General features: G+C 32.3%; 2 pseudogenes across 1 annotated transcript; both read right to left on the reverse strand.

Annotated features, from left to right (window-relative positions):
• Window positions 1-2,165: 2,165 nt before the first annotated feature.
• Window positions 2,166-17,534, reverse strand: LOC115962859 (annotated as a pseudogene). Its single transcript, XR_004085629.1, has 5 exons — window positions 17,081-17,534; window positions 16,478-16,883; window positions 8,029-8,057; window positions 3,872-4,215; window positions 2,166-2,572 (listed from the first exon to the last, which is right to left on the reverse strand). The product of XR_004085629.1 is annotated as an endochitinase EP3-like (transcript).
• On the reverse strand, window positions 11,453-11,592 carry LOC115966130 (annotated as a pseudogene).
• Window positions 17,535-20,427: the final 2,893 nt, after the last annotated feature.

Raw genomic sequence — 20,427 nt, forward strand, 5'->3', positions numbered from 1 at the left:
CCTTTAAGCTATAGAAACTTATTACCACAAAAAGGAATCATAAATGTGCACATATTTTTGAAATCAAACTAAAGAATTAAAAAACATAGAATTAGACAAATTCATATGAAAAAAAAAAAAAACACATACCAAGTTCTTTGTAGCTGTAGATTTAGATTCTAATATTTGTAAAACACCACCTTTAGAAGGTTTAGATTTTGATGGTTGTAGAGCACCTTCAATTATCTACTCTCTATATACCAGATTATATGTGACATTAAGTGAGGAATATTATAAAATATCATTGTACCTAAAAGAAAAATTAGATTAAAACATTACTGATTCTCTTACTTGCTAGGTTGTGTTCCTAGGAAACCTGCAAAATCAAAAGGAAAACAAAAACAAAAAAATATGAAGAACCATCAAACAAATGAAAAGAGGAGTTATTAATAACATATTTCATAATTTAAATCAAAATTCAAATCTATAGAGATGCGTAATAAAAAAATCATAACCAAATACTTTCACAAAACTGAGCCAATAATACTACTATAACAAAACTGGCTTTGTACGTAATACAACTATAATAGAATTCTCTCTCATATTTTTTATTATTTTTTTAAACCACGGATTAGAAGATTGTTGGTTTGTATTGTAGAATTCTAATTATAACAAACAATATCAATATTTTTTTTACGCCCCCTCCAAACAAAATATTAGCTAATGTAGATACAAATTTAGGTAGACGACCTATCAAAAAAATAGGCAGACAAATTGTTATGTTTATGGATTGAAACACATATAGCAAAGTTTAGTTTTTTTTTTTTTTTTTTTTTTTTTTTTTTTTTTTGGCTATGCAATGGCCTAATAATTAGAATTATACTATGTTTAAACTACCTCCAAAGTGTCCTCAGAGTAAGGACATCACCAAGACCAAAACTCTATATAGTGGGGGAATGAATAGCAAAGTTTGTTTTTTGGCTGTGCAATGGCCTAATAATTAGAATTATACTATGTTTAAACTACCTCCAAAGTGTCCTTGGAGTAAGGACATCACCACGACCAAAACTCTATATAGTGGGGGAACGAAAATAAAAAGAATTTAAAATAAAAAGAAAAAGAAAATAGTGATGATGTGGAAATTTGTGGGAGCTTCAGAAATTTCGGTTTTATATATATATATAGAGATTAAACTAAATGGGGAGGATAAAAAGGGATCTAGGAGGCCCAATCCAATGTCGTTTAAGGGCTTCCTAAAAGCCCAATTCTGATGGACCCCAAGTGATCTTTTAGGCCAGATCTTGTCCAAAGGGTGCTCAATCCAAAAGCCACGCCTATGTGGCAACCCAACCTCACCTTGCTAATGAAAGTAAATTGTATGTCAATTATGTCCAAAAACCGATTAGTGTCTTAATTTGATAATAAAAAATAATTATCAAAAACAGATATTATAAATAAAAATTATTTTAAAAAAATTACAAAAAAAAAAAAAAAAAAAAAAGGGTAAGACCATGTCCCAAGCAAAAACATTCATATAAATTTAGTAATGTTGCTTCAAGAATCTTGCTTCAAGAAAATTTAGTAATGTTAGATTGACCGCAAATACTAAAGCTAGCACATGAGCTGGACAATATAATGGGATTTTTTATGCAGGTTTATTCGGCCTATATTTGGATTTAATTCTAATTATGAATAGTTATGTCATATGTGGGTAATTATTTTGTTAAAGTCATATCACATTAATGTCAGTAACTTACTTTTATAAACAGTAACTTACTCTTTGATAGGGTATATGCTCAAGAAAATGAAATAAATAAAAAATAAAATAAATAAATAAAAACTCTTTGATTGAGTTTATATGAAAGAAGTTTATAGAAAACTAACCTTAGAAAAAGAGACTCCCTAATCTAGCCTTTTGAACAAATTTGAGTAAATTCAATGAACCAAAATAGGTTACCTAAAACTAGTAAAAGTATGCAATAAAACGATATTGTATATATACACATATTACACTTTATTTCATTTTAGGCCATATATAATACAAGTACTATTACAGACGCAAGATGAAAGGAAGTCCCCCCAAACTCACAAAGATAGTAAATTTTTATTGTTTACACAAATAAGTAGGAGGATCTAAAAGTCTAATACCAGCTAACAACATGGTGCTAGTGAACCAATATGCTGTTCTAGCATGTGAGATTATCACCCGGATCAACACCAAGTTGGTTACAATATGCGGTGTAATAATCAACTCGGTGTTGGACAGAGTCAAAATTTTCACTACATTCAATGTCACCATTGATGGCATTAATCGTTGCCCCAAACCCTTGGCCTAAGACTGAGTGAACATTGTTCATCCAAAACCACAATGCAGTCTTGAATGAAATAACTGGATCTGTGGCCACCGTATCAGGTTGGTTTATTCCATCGAATCCAATGTCATTACCTGCCGCCCTATAAATATTATAATTCCAACTTGGCTGAAGTGGTCCACGGCCATAGTATTTTTCATTAGGGTTGCAAGGATACTGTGAGTTGCTCCAATCACAGTAGTCTTGTGAGGCACCATTGATTTCCTCTATATAGCAAAGTTCTGCACAAAAAACATAAACACTCACTCTTTGACAAAGGAATAAACATGTATATATCTCGTTATTTCTATTTGAATATCGAATTGTTACATTTGTAATCTTTGAGGGAAATTTTAGTATTTATTAAAACAATGGTTTATCAATTAATTAAATTCATCATTTTTTTATTAATTTGAGCTTTTGAGAAGCAACTATTTAACATGGTATCAGAGGATTAAGGCTATATAGTAATGATTAGAAATTAAAATACAAGCTCAAAAGTGAGCCTCTTCATTCAGTTAGGAGAGAATTTTAATAGGGGTGTACAATGGTCGATCAGGTCAGTGTTGGGATGTTTTTCGACCATATCAACCCGATCTAGAAAACTAACATAATTTTAAACAACACTAGCATGAAGCAATGGGATTCGATCAGCGGTGAATCTTCGTGTGTATGACTAGGGATTTGATCATCAATTCCATGTAGTAAATTTTCTTGATAGATTGACAGAAGTGGATTGTCGTTGACAAGCTCAAATTATGGGGCTCTTTTTTTCACCTATTTGAATGGGCAAAAGGGCAAAGGGATCGAGGGGACGGGAAATATTTGGAGTGGAAAATAAATGGGATAGGACAAAAAGGTGGAAGGATGGATGGTGAGTCGAAGTGATTTCTGTGATTTTCATCACTCTTAGAACTTGTAACCAAATAGAATATTAACTAAACGGTTTTTCAAAGAGCCATTTTGATCAGTTTCTTGATATCGTTGAAAATCACCATATGTCATTCAATTCGACACAATTTTTTTAGGGTCGAACAATTTGGTCAAATAGTTGAACAACTATAAATTTTAATTTGCAATAATTCACTATAGTTTTTATGAGCGTTTTAAACCCTGAACATCTCTGCTGAAAGCATTAGAAGATGTCGGTTGAGTTAGAAGACTCTTGAAAAAAATATTTATTAAACATATTATATGAAAATACCCACTAGAGAGTAGAAATTACAATTTGTAAAAAAATTAAATAAACATTGGTCTGGTTCAATATAATTAGCATTAATTTGTATAGATTACAGATATTTGGTATGTATGTGTATATGCACATGGCATAAATATATTATGAGAAAATTATATACTACTTTGAAAGCATAACTAATAATGGTGCATTTCTTCACCTCAGATAAATAATGTGTTTATCATAAATTTAATGGAGTGATATCGACTTTTATGTGAGATAATGGAATCAGGAAATACGTTATTTTTGTAATCCCAAAATATTGTATAATTATTAGTTATCTATTTATGTGAGAGAGAAATCATACGTCCAATCTCATGTGCAACATTAGCAAAGAATGCTGCAATTTCATGCCTGGAATCATCAACTAAGTTGTCTCCACCAAACTCAGAATACGAGTTAAGAGCTTCAAGAAAGGCCTCTCGCGAGTAGAAGTATTTTCCTGCACAATTTGGGTCTGCTTGGTCAAGAATCCCATTAAAGAATTCGTCAGTCACAATATCAGGTACCGAAACACCATTAGTAGTATAACAGGGGCCCTCTTGGCATCAAGCCCCACAGTAAGCGTCACTGGTGCCACAATAGCCATATTGGCTACAACACAGGCAGAGTCACAGCCACACTCTTGAGCCATTACATTTCGGGACAAAGCTCCAATAAGGACTCCAGCTAGAAAAGGGGTTATCAGATTTTTTTTCTCATATAACAGATTGCCATTGAGGGAGAGGGAATTATGAAAGGAGAAAGTATTTGACGAGAAAGTAAGATTGAGAGTATGGTATCTACAGTGCAAAAAGTGAGACTACTACCTGTATACAATAGCTTTGTTTGAATTGTATTTGCCATTTGAAGTTAATGACCCAACTACACTTTATACAATTAATTTTTAATTGTTATTGTGGGGACATTAGAAGGCTTTGTCTGCTTTGGGGAGCCAATCCCTCACGGTTTTGTCCTCGTCCCCAAGTGTAGGAAGGGGGTAGCCAAGAACTTTGTCCTTGCGTACCAACCGCAAGTCCCACATCGATTAGAGAACCCTTCCCACTCATGGTTTATAAGCTTCTGGAGCGACCATGAGTGTATCACTACTACACAATGTGGGGACATTAGAAGGCTTTGTCCGCTTTAGGGAGCCAGTCCCTCACGGTTTTGTCCTCGTTCCCGAGTGTAGGAAGGGGGCAGCCAAGGACTTTGTCCTCGCGTACCAACCGCAAATCCCACATCGGTTAGAGAACCCTCCCACTCATGGTTTATAAGCTGAGGGACTGGCTCCCCAAAGCGGACAAAGCCTTCTAATGTCCCCACCCCACATTAAAAGGGTAGTAGTGGTACACTCATGGTCACTACAGAAGCTTATAAACCATGAGTGAGAGGGTTCTCTAACCGATGTGGGACTTGCGGTTGGTACGCGAGGACAAAGTCCTTGGCTGCCCCCTTCCTACACTTGGGGACGAGGACAAAACCGTGAGGGACTGGCTCCCCAAAGCGGACAAAGCCTTCTAATGTCCCCACAGTTATAATTGACCCTTTAAATTTTATATTAAAAGAAAATCATTAGGCTTCTACTAAATGCGGAATTAGAAATTTTTTTCAAGAAAAGACAAGCTAAATATACTATTAATTTTCAATTCATATATCTATATATATATATATACACACACACAAACACACTTAAAGTAAGCCTTTGACATTAATTTCTAATTATATTATTTTCATGTATATAAGAAATTTTCATCATGTCCATTGTATATGGTTCAAAAAATATATTTCTTTTTTCTTGAAGACCTTCTTTTCTCTTCTTGTGTGTGTTTGTTAAATATATTTAGTATTCTCAAAAGAAAAAACAGTAAGCTAATCCCACATTGAAAAATGAGTGTAAGTTAAAGAGTTAGGCCATTTTGAATATACACCACTGTCAGTTTCTTTAAGACCTTCTCTCCTCTCTCCGTGTGTGTGTTAAAAATACTTAGTATTCTAAAAAAAAAAAAAAAAAAAACTCTTTTAAATTATACTAATCATAATTAGAATTCTTTAAATATTTTAAATCAAGTGCTTTTTAACTAAATTAAGGATTGCGTATTATAATATACTAATATTTATAGAAAACATAAAATATATACAAATAAATTAAATTTAGATCAAACAAATTACAAATGTCACTTTTATATGAGAAATACATAATAATATTATTATTATTAAATTTTTTATTAAAACAAATTCGTTTATGCATGACAAATTAAAACATGTCTCAATTTTATATATAGAAAAATCATAGTATATTTTCTTCTAATTGAAAAATAAATAAATAAAAAAATCAAGCACGCACTCTTGTATCCCTAACTATCTAAATACAAAGTAAAAATAAAAAAATAAAATAAAAAATTTTAAAAAAAAAAGTTTTACTAAAGAGGTTTATATTAATATTATGGAAGCATGCGATTTAAATGTAGTTAAAATTCATGCTATGTATATGACAAAACTAACGGAGTCAAAATATACCAAAAATTTTCACCAAAAAAAAAATATATATATATACCAATATTTAAGAAGACTTGCAGGACCAAATTTTGATGGAATCAAATCACAAGGGGGTTAATTGTTTTTCCCATTAAAACTGTCAGTTTGGATGGGACACTAACAATTTCATCCTAATCAAAAGTTTAGAGGGTCAAATCCACATTAAAAACTTCAATGATTAAATTGTGATAGCACCGAACTGTAAGGGATAAATTGTAATTTTCAAATAAATAAAAAAACTTATCTTGAAATATTTTTTTTTAATGAAGTACACTTTTGTGGCCAAGTTGAAAAGCTTAGAGGGTCAAATCCACATTAAAAACTTCAATGATTAAATTGTGATAGCACCAAACTATGAGGGATAAATTGTAATTTTCAAATAAAATTTGTGGGTACTTGTCCTGCCATTAAGCAGTATTTGTCCGTTTTTGGAAGCCAAACCCTTACGGATTTGTCACGAAGGGATGGGAGTCCAGAATCTTCACGATTTTTGGCTTTACACCTTTGTCCCACATCACCTAAGTAACCCTCCCACTCATGCTTTATATGCCCTTGAGCTTGCATATAAAGCATGAGTGAGAGGGTTACTTAGGCGATGTGGAACAAAGGTGTAAAGCCAAAAATAGTGAAGATCTTAGACTCTTACCCCTTCGTGACAAATCCGTGAGGGTTTGGCTCCCCAAAACGGACAAACACTACTTAATGGCGGGACAAGGACCCACAAAATTTATAAATATAAAAATAAAAATAAAAAAATTATCTTGAAATATTTTTCTTTTGATAAGGTACATTTTTTACCCATAAAAGTTGGCGTTGTTTTCATTTTAGCCATTTTTGTTCAAACTTTTCAACTTGGCCACAAAGTCTGTTTCATTTACATATTCGCTCTAATGTTTCAAAATTTTTAGTTTATCCCTTCATATTTGATTCAATTTTATGTTTTGACCCCTTAGGTTTTAAAATTTTTAGTTTCATTAAGGGCTAAAATTTAAAGTGAAAATGAAAATCTTGAAACATAGAAAGCCAAACAGAAAATTGAATAGAACATAATAAGCCAAATTGGAAATTTTGAAGTATAACAGGCCAATATGAATACAAATCAAACATGGGAAAAAATTGAAATGTAAAGAACTAAAATAAAAATAAACTCAAACTTTAGAGGCCAGAAGTATACCTATAGTTAAAAAATTTTAAACAGCACGTAATTCCACGTTTATAGGTGAATTTTGGCTGGCCAATGATAGAAGTGGATTCTGCTCTTAAATAGCTTAACATGTGCATTTTGGCCTAATTTTAGGCCAATTTCATAGATGCGTGTGATGCTTCTTCTTCTTCTTCTTCTTCTTTTTTAAGGTAGGTATATTTTATATTATATTTGACAATATTTCTAGGGTAATAATTTTATCACAAAATTTTACACAACCGTTAACATGACGAGTTATAAATAATATAAAATAAAATAATGTTAATATAGTGCATCTCAATGAGAGAATAATTTGAAAACTCAACAATTATAAAATTTGTTAAGAAAAATATTGTGTATATAATATTGTTCATCTTTTGGAGTGTTTTTAAACATCAATAAGTGGAGAACCTTCTTCAACAGAAAATAACTCAAAAGAGATAGTAATAATTACTTTGTCTTTCACCAGCTCCATTATTTTATGCTGCCACTAGTACTTCACCTCCTCCCCACTCACCTCCACTACCACCACTTCCTTGCCATTAGTCTCTCCACCAATATCAAGTCATATAGAGACCCAATAAATTGTTTCGAAATTTGTATTTTTAAATTTTATACTCATTTGATGTGCTATGCACATGCTCAGAATCTTTTTTCCTATTCAATAAACTTTATGCATTTGCCAATCACAAAATATAAACATTATGCATTTTCTAATCACAGATATATACGTATGAGTGTGGAAAAAAAAATCCTTTGAAAGCTATATGATGAAAGGTTACTCAAGTGTTTACTTTTGCCCCCTAGTAGAAAAATACAAAAGATACTCATAGGCCTAAAACTAACACACCCAAATAATAATAATAATAATTAAAAAGAAACCCACTGATACCCATATCACTCTTAGTCCTAAGCTTTGTGAGGTACCATAGGTTTTCACCAATTCTCAATATAAGTCACGGCAATTTTCTTAGTTCCTTTTTTCTTCTTCTTTTTAAGTTCATTTTATTGGATCCCATATTTTATTCAAATATTAATATTAATAAAATATAAATAAATATAATATAAATAAAAACTAAAAAATCTATCAAATGTAGTTATATATACCATATTAAAACCCTAAAGTCGTGACTATTTTTTTTTTTTTCTTATACCTTACTTTCCTGAAATTTCAAACATAAGACTTTTGTTATAAACCTAAATTTTAAATACTTAAAAAAAATTAAAAAAATTAAAAAAAAGGAGAGAGAGAAATCTAAGTTGAATTTTGCAGTTTTTTTTTTCCTAAAGAAATCATGGGAATGAGAGTCAGAATGAGTTGTGTACATAATTTTGCAAGTATACTACTATACTCATAACTTTATAGATTAATTTATTCTCTCAATTTATTTTAAAGAATCAAATTAAATGTATAAATTTTATGTATTTAGATTCATCTCTTACTTGCATTATTTGTAATTATGAATTAGATATTTTATTTTAATATTTTAATTATATGAAATATATTCTTGTAGATAATTATGATAATGTAGAAACTTGAGCATAATAATAAGTCTAAAGTGAATTCCAATCGAAAATTGGATCAAGGTATTGTGCACTATTGGGAATGAAAAAATCATGCAACAATTTAAAAATATGAAAAACATGGAGGGCAATTGAGTAACTCAAACTAGGTATGAAAAAATGAATTACATTTTACATGTAAATTAGATATTGTATCAATATTTTTCAAATTAATTTAATCTTTAATCTTGCCTCCCAAATTGGATTCCTAGCTCCACCACTAGTGATGAGATAACTCCAAAAAATAATACACTCAAACTTTGAAAAAAAAAAACCTTTTAGCACACTCAAACTTTTATTTGCAGGTAGGGCTGTCTAGATTCATCCGAGTACCCGACCCACCCGAAGAACCGACCAGATCCGACCCGAAATTGGCCGACCCGAAATCGGCCGACTCGACTACTCCGACGGGTCAGGTTTCGGTTTTCCTCCCTTAAAACTCGAAAAACCTGAACCAATCGAAAGATTTCCACATTCTGGCCAAAATTTCCAAAATCCAGCAAAAAAACCAGATTCCGATGATATTTTGACTGAATCTAGCGAAATCTCATCAAATCCGATGAGATTTTCACCGGATCTGTGTTTTTTCCACCTTTTTCTCGCCGTCCCGAATCCGACCAACCCGCCCGCCACCCGTTGATGTTCTGAACCACTCGACCAGATTACTCTAGCAAGTCGGCGACAAGTGCCTTTTTTCTCCACCCAATTCCGACGGGTCGGTCCCGGGTTAGGCACAAACCCGACCCAGACCGACCTCTAGACAACCCTATTTGCAGATATATTTCTATACTTTTAATACTTTTAGATTGATTTATTTTGAGGAATCAAATTTTATGTCTAAAGACTAAACTAAGTATTTGAATTAATCTCTTATTTTGATTGTTAGTAACTATGAATTGGTTATTTTTATCTTTTTTATATTAATAATATGTCTAAACTTTAATACAAATTCTTTATTTCCTTTTTGTTAAAAAAAAAAAAAAAAATCTTTATTTCCTTTTAAACCTTACATAACACAAGTATTCCAGCAGCAAGATGAAAAGGAAGTCCCCCCTACCCCATCAATAAATAAATAAAACTCTCATCTTGAAATGAAGATTTTTAAATAGAATGTAAATGCGTGTCTGTGGATAATTTTGACTTGTCAATGATAGAATTGGATTCTATTTTGCTCCTAATCTTGTAGTCACCTTTAAGAAATTTTTCATCGTAATTACTTGGTATATATGAGACGAAGATACTACACACTTAAGGTCAAGGACATAGTCAAGTGTTTAAAGAATTCTCAATACTTACATTAGGGGAAAGAAAAAGATAAAATACAATTAATACCCCTAATGTTTAGGTTAATACTAGTCTGGTCCAAGATTTTTCAAAATAAATTTCAACAGTAACATTTTAATGTGGAGGCCAAAAATTGAAGCTTAATTCTTCCCACACCCCATAATGTGATCAAGCACACGACGTAGTCACCATATGCATGTGTGACATGTCTCCTTCCAACACCATAATATGAAGGGTCTTGTTAATGTGTGCCCTAGGGGCATATATTAAGTTATCTATTTTTTGAAACATTTTCTCGGAAATTGAAAAAACTGTTGATACTTTTTCAAATCCCGAAATTTTTTTTTCCAAAAATGGTTAGTTATTGCATGCCCTTAAGGTACACATTAGCAAAATCCTAATATGAAACAAATGTTGTTGTGCCCTTGTTCCGTAGACGACATTCATCTCCATGATGATTTATGTAAGGAGTGTGGCAAAGAAACAAAAACTATTGCCCATATTATTTGTGGTTGTGCTAGAGCTAAGGAGGCAGGAATGGGTGTGTCAGTGTGTGATCTGAGATGGTATGATCAGCAAAGTGGTTGTTCAGCTGGCTAGATCATGTTATTATGGTTATGAGAACTCAATATAATTGCAACCAGTTTCTCAAAAAAAAAATATAATTGCAACCAAAATTCAACTATGATAATACTGATCTAAAAACCATAACTACTTCATTTTTTTTTTTCTTTTCTTTTTTTTTTTCCCATACCTCATTTATATCATCAAAATATTTTCTTTAAAAGACTGCATATATATAAGTTGAAGATGTAACCACATAGCATGGTCAGAACCAAATGTTCCTAGTTGTTACTTGTTAGGACATTATCCCATCTCTAACAAATAAAAATCACATGTATAATGTATTACGCCGACAACCATAGCATCACCCTCTTTGCTAAAATCACTTAAAATTTTTATCAAAGACCTTGTGAACATCAGAACACGGAATATGAACAAAATATCAGTTGGGAATTTTATCAAACACCTCGTAGACATGGAAAATAAGAACAACCCATTAACCAAAAATATATATATATATATCAGTTGGGAATTATCAAAAAGAATTAAGGCCCGTCAGACAGCCATGCGACCATCCCAACTGGGCAAGCCCAAGTTGAGAACGATCATCTACAGATTGATGCCTCAATCAGAGACTTCAAAGACCGTTAATCACGCTCTTTGCTAAAATCACTTAAAATTTTTATCAAAGACCTTGTGAACATCAGAACACGGAATATGAACAAAATATCAGTTGGGAATTTTATCAAACACCTCGTAGACATGGAAAATAAGAACAACCCATTAACCAAAAATATATATATATATATATATATATATATATATATATATATCAGCGGGTTTGGGTCCTGTCTCCTTAGTGATCAAGGATACAGAGGTACGATCCTATAGAACAGATCCTGTTCAAGTAAGGTCGTGACCAAACCAGCTGAAACTACTATTATAAAGTGAAGTCTTGCTAACTATCTAGTCGATATGGGACAAGCTCGCCTGGGTTACAGAACCATACTACTTGCTGATTGACAAAGCTGCCCCTCAACACGTTCCCACTTCGTTCTTTGCTGTCTCGACAAGGACAAAAATGCCTCCCGAGTTCTCTGGACCAATAAGAACAGCTTCGTTTTTTTTTTTGGCTACCCAGGACAGCTCTTAAATCTTAGTTACTTAGGTTCCTCTGATAAAATAGAGGGTGAGGTGAGCTTGTGTACGATGGTCATTGCCACTGGACACGTTGTAATGCAAACACGTGTCCATATCCTAATGGGTCTAGTAGCCATTAATCACTAAACACAAGCTGAATCCTAAAATAAAATAGGTCACTCATTAACCGGACCAAATAAAATAACCCAATTAAAGTAGTAGTTATGTACATTAAATCCAACTTTAATGGTGTTGTAATATCCGATATTGAATTAAGTGTGAGTTTGGCATTTGATTATAAGCTAGTTTTTTGCTTATTTTATTTATTATTTGTGGATTTCACACTACTTTTTATCTCAACTTTATTTTAAATAATTTAAGTTTCAAGTTTTTGGAAATAATTAAGTTAGCATTAGCTTTTTATCTCACATTAATACATTATGCAAATAAGATACTAAAAATAAATAATTCTCAAACAGACATAAAATATTTCATTAGAAAATATCATTATGAAAAGATGTGATTTGCAATTTACACATAGAACATATGCTTGTAAATTATGTGTTAAAAATAAAATTTAGTTATAATCTCAAAATAAAATTGAAGAATTAAGCTTCAATTTTGAAATATGGAAAAACAAATTCTCTATCTCACTTTTTGTATCTCACTTTTTGAACATCGTTGTTGTATTTGTATGCCATATGTTTGATATTTTTTTCATCTTAAACTTAGGTTATTTGATATTAGTAGCCCGTTGACTTGTAAAAGTATGGGCTTAATCTTTTCAGCCCATTAACTTAGAAAGAACCATGGATTTGAGTGCTTTCCCATTCATAGCCAATTCTGTGCAACAAGGGCTCTCATAGGACCTAATGGTTGTTTTGTCAAGGGTTAGAAAGCCCAAGGAGTTGCTATTTAACCCAAATGGGGTTGCCGGTCCTTTAGCCCAAATATGGGTATTTTAGTCCAAAGAATCGTGGGTTTTATATGAACTTGGTTTTATGGGTCGTCAAGCCCAACTTGAATTGTTTTCTGATCATCTAGCCCATCTTTATGTTACACTAATTAATTGGGTTCAAAAAAGGATTAAATAAAGGAATCTTATTTTTAGTATAAAGTCCAATGCACTTTTGTAGTCAATTGGGTCCCTGTGGACCTCTCATGTACCTGGCTAACTCTTCTTTAAATATAGAATTCAAGTGGGCATTAGTGGACCAAGTAATGGCCATTTGGTGGTGAGTTGGGCCCTTGTGCCTCCCACACACACACACACATACGTGTGTAGCTTGCTCCTTCAAACTCTACAAACATGCAAAATTGAAATCATTACTTCAAATTACCTTTTTTTAATGTGAAATTGTCATAATTTAAAATCACGATTTTAATTGCTGCACTCAGTGTATGTACGTAGCAACAAAAATTACCCAAAACTTAATTTATTCGGTTTAACAATAATTTACCAATTGCCTCCACTTTGTGTGGAGGCTGTGGGAGAGTATACATGTGTTGAGAAATTGCAAATTGCAAAGGATTTTTGAATGTCTCTTGGCAGTCCTGCTAAAATTAATCTCTTAGATTGGCTGAGAATTAATTCCTACAACAATTTCTTATGCCAACTATAGACATCAAAATTTTATGATGCATTCTCAATTGTCTAATTGATCATGATCAAATATTTGTGATCAAATTAATTTTCAATTGATGATGTGTCAACGGTGGACAATCAACAAATAAAATGAAGTCACATGTCAAGTCTTTGAGTCACCACCACTCACATAAAAAATGAAACATGTCCAAGCCACGTGACAACATCAAATGAAGAAAGCCGCATGAAGAAAAGACTCACATGGAATGTTCTTATTAAATACAAGACCAAAATTAAAGTCAAAATTTAATTTAAATTCAAAATTTGTAATTAACTCTCAATAAATGCTGAGAGAAAATTTCCAAATTAAGGACCATTGAGTTTCCTTATTGACACTCTACCAAAATAAAGAGTCATCTCTAAGTCCAAAAGAACACCCTTGCTCCCTTAAAAAATCAAGCTCATTCCTACTTCTTCAAATCAAAGTAGGGATTTTCCTTCAAGTTAAATTGAGATCAAGCCAACAGCCCTCACATCAAATCAAGTACATTCAACTACTCATTCAACTTGGAGACATTAAGGCATGATTCAAGATTAAACTTCACAGTCCTTTAGATCGTAAAGTTTGTTGGAGATCGAATCAGAGGAGTTTATTGTATTCTTTCATTTGTAAAGAGTCACACAAAGGATTGTACTCACATATATACAAAAAAATATAAATTGATAATTTGTTACACTATTTCATGATTGTGTTATTTATCTTTTACGAAAATTGTGTGTACACCAACCTCTTCTAATCTCGTGGAGTATGGTGTTTCCTGTAGGTATTTGGAGTTTGTGGCTACACAGGAATATATAGCATTGGTTTCAATCAACTCTTCCTTGTATAATTGAGTTATAAGAATTCACAAGGGGATTTGGGTGAGTGATTTTTCTAGAGCTATTGGTATAGCTAGCTACTAGTGATGCTGTCGTGCTGCGAAGTTGTGATTGTGAGCTCTTAGAGATAGACTCCATTTGAGTAACCAGTTACAAATTCTAGCAGTGGAAGTTGAACTAGATGTTAAAGTAGTTATTTGGTTCTTTCTCAAAAAAAAAAAAAAAGTAGTTATTTAGTTGGTTTCAAGTTCTACCTGCACTAACATAACATTAATTATACTCTCTTCTCTTTTGGTTGATTGCAGGAAATGATAATTTTACATCCTCAAGTAAGAGTTAAGCACTGTTTCAGGGTGGCCAACTGAAGAGGGATAAATTAGATGACGGATCCATCCAAGTGAGGCTGACGGTGTTAGATCAGCAAACTAACAGTGGACAAATCTCAGAGGTGGATGGATCCATTATTCACGGGCGTAAGGTGGATGGATCTCAAAGGTCATGTGGCTTCTACATGAATGAAGTGATTTCCAAGGAGTCTTAAATGGAAACAACTTGCATCCCATAGCTATCCCTAGTCGATAGAATCCTAATATGGATAGAATTAGGGGTGTGCAGAAAACCCACCGACCCGTCAAACCCGACCCAATCCGACCCGACCCACCGGGTTGGGTCGGTTTTTAAGGCTTGGTGGGTTGGGTTGGATTATCAAAAAAATTATTATGGCGGGTCGGGTTGGGTTTGGGTCATAAAATTACAAACCCGCCAAACCCGACCCGACCCACCCATATTTAATATATATTTAAAATATATTTTATATTTAATAATTTTTTTAAAAAAAAATCAATTGTAGGGCACTTTTATATATATATATATATATATATATATATATATATATATATATATATATATATATATATATATATTATATTTAATAATTTGCATTTCCTCAATTCCTTCTACTAATACTAATTATATATATATATATATATATATATAATATATTATATAATTAATAAATTTTTTTAAATAACCAATTCTTCCTATCCTATATAAAAGCCAATTAATTCACACAAATTCTAATAAATTACTATTGTTGTTTAGTCATTAGTGTTGAGTCTTTGAGGAGTTACATTGATACTAATCTTTAGATTTTTTTAATATATTAATATTTATATTTTTTTTCTACTCAATTTAATAACAAAAAAAAATTGTCAAACCCATGGGTTCAACCCGACCCACGCGGGTTGGGTTGGGTTGGGTTGGACTTATGTGATGGGTTGGGTTGGGTCGAATTTTTTTTGACCCACCATGGTGGGTCGGGTCAAAAAATTCCCTCAACTCGACCCAACCCGACCCATGCACACCCCTAGATAGAATCCTAGCATGAGAAAGATTTCGTAATACACGCCCATTGATGATGATCTTCCCCATAAGGAAATGTCTTCCTACGTAAGAAACAGAGGTCGGTTCTACACTACTATAAAAACCCCAAAGCTCTCAGGAAACAAGGTACGCATAATTCATCACAGCTCTGGCACTCTAGAATTGTAAAAAGGTTTTCTGACTTGACCTTCGGAGAGTCTTTAGCCGATACCACACTAGTACTCTCCTAGGGTTTCTCTTTGTTGTTGTTTCGCAAGTCTTGTTTCGAGCACGTGAGTGTTGCGCAACTTACTGATGATTTTCAACATCATCACCAACAAATTTGCATGCACTAGCAAGGTGAGGAACTAATCTTCAGCATGATTTTTTCTTTTTTGTTTATGAGTTTGAAGAACCTTTCCTATGACGTTCTTTTGCTTTTGAACTTTGACATTATGGGCATGTATTAGATAAGCTTTACTCAAGTTGTGCTTCTTTGTTGCTAATGCATTTCCTTTTCTAACCAAAGAAAATATACATAGAGAGGTTTAATAGCTGACTTCTTTAAACAAAAAAATGACAATTCCCTAATTTGTGTATGTATATATAGTCTTGCGAGCCAAGAGTGATCACTCTAGAAATGAAAGGAAAACACAGGCATTTGAGACAAATTTGGAACATTTATACTTAATTTGTACTTTTTATTTCCTGTTAGGCCATACATCAAATTATTCAAATCCAAACAATGATTCATAGAAACATCAAGAACTATATGAGCAAATCAAAACAGGGTTATTTTGAAAAGGAAAAAAAAATGCTAGTCAACTGTATTAAACTAGCATGTGAGATTATCACCAGGAGAAACACCAAGTTGGTTACAATATTCTGTGTAATACTCAACACGTTTTTGAACTGTTGCAGGGTTTCCACCATCACATTCAAGGGCACCATTAATGGCTCGAATCGTTGCTCCGAACCCTTGACTTACGACTGGCCTAACAGACCTCATCCAATACCACAAGCCAGTCTTAAACGCAATAACTGGATCATTTGCAACGGTTTCAGGAGAGTTCAATCCATCGAACCCAATGCTGTTTCCTGCTGGTCCGTAATTGAAATTCCATGATAGTTGGATTGGTCCACGACCATAGTAACCCTTGTTGGGGTTGCATGGATATTGTGTGTTGGTCTCATCACAGTAGTCCTTAGAGGCACCATCTATCTCCTCTATGTAGCAAAAAACTGCAACAAGAAAATAATATCATTTGTGTTGTATTAGTCAGGGCAATTATATAGTTGAATTCAATTGAAAATCTTAAGTACAACACCTAAGTTTTAACCATATAATATTAGCTTTTGGTTTATGCATGTATTCTAATATTCATTGGTATTTAATGTACGTGATTATAAAAGTAAGAGAAAGCAGAGCAAGATCTTACGTCCAGTTTCATGTGCAACATTGCCAAAGAAAGCTGCAATCTCACGTTTAGAATCATCAACTGATCCAATCCTACCAAAGTTATCAAATGCAGTGAGAGCTTCAAGAAAAGCTGCTCGGGTATAGAAGTTCTTTCCAGCACAACTAGCATCAGCCTGATCAATTATCCCATTGAAGAATTCTTGTGTCACAATATCAGCCACTGAAACATCATTAGGTGGTGGTGAAGCATTGCAAGGACCTTGTTGACACCCTGTGCCACAATAGTCATCGCCAGTGCCACAATAGCCCCATTGGCTACAACATTGGTCTGAAGCACAACCACAATTTTGTGCCTTTGTGTAACTTGGCAAGGACCCAGCTAGGAGTCCCAATAGAAGAAGGGTTAGTAGGTTTTTTTTGGTGATAAGGGCTGCCATTTTTTGAAGAGAGAAATGGATGATGAGGAAATTAGAGTTGGGGGTTGTGGTATTTATAGTGCAAGTCAGAGTTACAAATTAATGTATTTAAAGCAAGTTGTTTGACTTTAAATTTGAACATGATAAGTTCTAGATGGGCGTGTTTGGTACGTATTTGAGTGGGACTTTTATCCTTATTTTTTGTATGTGTGGGTGTGTGTGGACTTTGTGTATGGTCATTGGTCAGTAATGATATTTGGTTTCTGTTATTGTCATAAAGGGAGTTTTGCGCGTATATTGGTCAAAATTTTCCACGGTCAATTCGGTGGTGCGCCTTCGCGTAGTGGCAACTGCATGTTATATTTTCCCTATTAACAATAAGAGAGAGAGGACCAACCTTGGGACTATGCCACTTGGGTCCATTTGAAATTTTCATCTCTACATTTCAAATTGTATTGAACCGGCCAGAGAAAGAGAGGTGAAGTTCTTTGTGGAACCCTAAAAAGTTCTTTGTGGAACCCCAATAGATTCACGGGTACGGCACGAGCTACACAACCCAATTTTGCAAGCATTAATGAAATTAAACTATGAAGGAAAAACAAAAACTTAGTTCATATATGTATATAATTATTTGGCTAACATGCAAAATGCACTCTCTAAGTTTTCTCAAAATTCATTTCAGTCTTCTATCTTTGTTTTCGTTCATTTTAGTCCTCTAAATTTCACATTTATTCAATTAAGAACTTTCCATCAATTTTTGTTAAAATTTTTTGAAAAAAAAAATGAAAAATATTCTTCAATCATTAATTTTATTTTTTTTTAATATAAAAAACTTTAAGAAAAATTTAAAAAGTTGAAAAATTAATCACAAATAACAAAAATTGATGGAAAAACCTTAATTGAATAAACTTGAAAGTTGATTCTCAAAAAAAAAAAAAAAAAAAAAAAAAAAAAAAAAAAAAAACTTGAAAGTTAAATGAATGAAATGAACAAAAGTAAAGTTAAAGGACTAAAGTGAATTTTGGTAAAACATAGAGGGCGAGTTTTGCATTTTTGCCTAAATAATATTTCCACCTAAATTAATTTGTATGAGAGAGAGATCCAAATGTTTAACATCAGAATTTGCTTTGGAAGAAAAAAATAAAATAAAATACAAATTTGTTTGGAGAGAGAAAAGGTGGAATTCAGATATTGCCCTCTAAAATTTAATAATAATAAAAAAATAATGGAATTTGGAACCCCAAAAACTTAATTTATTTGTAATTGACAATATTTTCTCAATGTTATGTCAACAACATTTTCACAATAAATTCTTCTAGGTGGTAGGTTGTTGTTAGTTTTAATTTAAACTCATCACTAAAAAAATATTTCCTATCATGTAAGATTTATTGTAAAAATGTTATGAACATAACATTTTTCTTTCCCAATTACCTATCTTTTTATGTTAGTCTTAATCAGAAAGTTCAATATTTTAGGGAATGAGATTCAATGCACTACCTTTCAAATAAACAATCTATTTTTAGCATCTCTAATTTAAACTTAAATAAATCTAATAAAAATTTAAGTATAAACTTTTTAAATAAGTAAAAAGTATATATTTAATGAAGGATATTGATATATATATATATATATATATTTAATGACTTTTTTAAATCAAAAATCATATACATGAAATATAGAATCAAGGAAAAGCAATTGAGATAGTAATGATAATAAATAAATAAATTATCAACAACTATCAAGAAAAAAGAGGGAGAAAATGTCAATCGCCAGTCATGTATTCACAAATTGACTAGATTACGTTGACCTGCCCACCCTCATTAAGTACCGGTATTTCACAACGTCAAGCTTAGGCATAATGATTTGACTCTAACAAAACGGCGGACAGTTCAAAACTTTATGGAACAGTTCTGTTCTCATTGAAATTTATAATCTAGAAAATCTATCATTTTCTGTAATTATCTGTAGATTCTTATATAGGTGTAAGAATTGATATTGGTTGGAATTTTGATAGAGATCCACATAATGAAAGTGTAATATTTCGTGTATGATTATGAAATCCTTGCTAGTAATGAACCAATGAGCAATGAGAATATTGAGAAATAACTCAAGTAAGATTTTTTTTTTTTTTTTAATAAATAATTTCACGCATGTGATCATTGACCCGACCCACTTGAACTCGTAGTATTCAAGGTGTGGGGCACCATTAGATGCATTAAAGCTATCCATGTCGTAGTACAGCATTTTTTTACAAAACGCACAATTTGAACCAAATAACTTTTAGACACGTAGATATAATTTAGTCCAAAACTCCTACCAACGCACCATGCCCCCAAAGGCAGTAACTCAAGTAAGTTAATAAAATTGTAGAAATATCCTTATATAGTTGTACAAATAAATCAAAATTTTCTGAACAATTCAAGTTTTAGGAAAGAAAAATTAGGAAAATATACCCTTTTCTATTTATTTACTTTTTTTTAAGGAGACAATATTAAGCACTTTTTTTTTTAATGTAAATACAATAGTAGTTTAGCTTATGATATCCACTCCATGATAACTACTCTTTATCATCAACAACAGTTGATTTTTGGTGTAAGTGTGGTTTGAATTTTGAAATATGAGTCTCATTTCTCTTATTCAAAAATAAAAAATAAAAAATAAATTGTCAATTTTCTAGATTGTAAGTCTAGAACCCACTATTAAGCCTCCGTTGAAACTTGACCTATTTCAAAAGTAAATTCAAAGAACATGCTCCAGTGCTATACTTCATATAGATGCAATAAGCCTCCTTTGAAGCTTGACTTATTTTAAAAGTAAACTCATTCATGAACATGCTCCAGTGCAATAGTTCATATAGATGCAATTAACTATATATAGATACAAGGTTGATAGATGTTGTCGAGTTTATAGCAAAATATTTTATTTGATAAATATGATATTACATAGAAGA

The sequence above is a fragment of the Quercus lobata genome, chromosome 10, assembly GCF_001633185.2.
Source record: "Quercus lobata isolate SW786 chromosome 10, ValleyOak3.0 Primary Assembly, whole genome shotgun sequence".
Lineage (NCBI taxonomy): Eukaryota > Viridiplantae > Streptophyta > Magnoliopsida > Fagales > Fagaceae > Quercus > Quercus lobata.